The sequence below is a fragment of the Arachis duranensis genome, unplaced genomic scaffold (genome assembly GCF_000817695.3).
Source record: "Arachis duranensis cultivar V14167 unplaced genomic scaffold, aradu.V14167.gnm2.J7QH unplaced_Scaffold_13647, whole genome shotgun sequence".
Classification (NCBI taxonomy): Eukaryota; Viridiplantae; Streptophyta; class Magnoliopsida; order Fabales; family Fabaceae; genus Arachis; species Arachis duranensis.
In genome coordinates, this window is record NW_026264002.1 from 30,499 (window position 1) to 31,875 (window position 1,377).

A 1,377-nucleotide genomic window follows, 5' to 3' on the forward strand; every position below is an offset into this window, starting at 1 on the left:
TTACATGTGTTAAGCATCGTGCGTCTTATAGGACCGTGTAAAGCTAGGTCGAGCTTCATAGGAAAGTCCGCTCGGTGGTAGCATGAAATCGGATAACCAAGGTAATCAGACTTGGGATTTGACCCTCAGACATGATAGGTCGACCGCATGTATGAATGAGTCGACATGGCAAGCAAAACTCTGAAACTTTGTAAAAACCCTTTTGTACGTGGCCCTTTCAGGTTCGTTCATAGGAGGTGTAACGCATAAGGGAAAGTACTCTCTGGGCTTGGATACAGTTATTTTATTTATTTACCCGGTTCGGTAAGAAATGCTTTTTTTTAGCAAATAGAAGATTTGAATGCCACATGGGCGGGTTCCATCTGATAGTAGATCCTATCCATACAAGGTCGTGCAAGTCGTCTTTTTCTTCTTTTCTTCCATGATTTTATTCACGAAATCCTATATAGATAGCTTCCCCTACTTTTAAGAGGGAATATTCCACTGACCATGTCACAAAGCAATCGCTGAATTCACTCTTCTGGCTTCTGCCATTGAAGCAATCCCGAGATTTTCAAATATCTAGTTTGAATGCGAGTTCGCCGACTACTGGATTACGCCTACCATCATGCCTCTGATCTACGACCACCCTTTCTTCCAACTTCAAAAGTAAAAGTAATATTTTGAACCCCAACGTTTATGGGCATAGGTTTCGTTTGTCGTTGGGGCAACCCATTAATGTAACGCTTTTCCTTTTTTCGGTTGAACGGCTAGTCTTCGGTTCTCTGGAGTATGTTTGTTCGTACCATTGATCCTATGCGTATTACTTATAGTCAACTGGAGGCTCGACACCTTTATTTGAATAAAGGAACGGAGTCAGAACCGGCTTTTCTCTTCGTGTTCCGCAGGCGCTCAACGTCTAATCACCGTGTCCGCTTGGGCTGGGTATGATGGGTTTCCTTAGTTGGATTGGTCTCTGCTAGGTCATCTAGCCTACAGGTTTCCGCTTCTAGCCTTCCCTTCGACTAGTTGTCTGTCGCCTCTATTCCTTCTCTCCTTTACACGAAACTTCTTAAAAAAAGAATTTCATCTGTTTTTACTATCCAGAACTCTAAAGTTAAGGCAACAACAGCTCCTTCTCTTCCGAGTTGGCATGAAGCCTATTCTGTTGATTCACTGTCCATCTTCGATTTCGATTCGACTGATGCCATACTTTCTTAGTTGATGCATAACCCTCCCCCAATTTAGAATCTAGAGGCATAAAGACTTCTAATTGAAATGAAAGGATATCCCAGATTGCTTTTGATGCTTCTCCTAGCTTAAGAATCCGTAATTGTATGCCATCGGAGGAAGGACATGGGCAGAATCCTCTCTTTCAAGATTCACGGCCTATTTTAG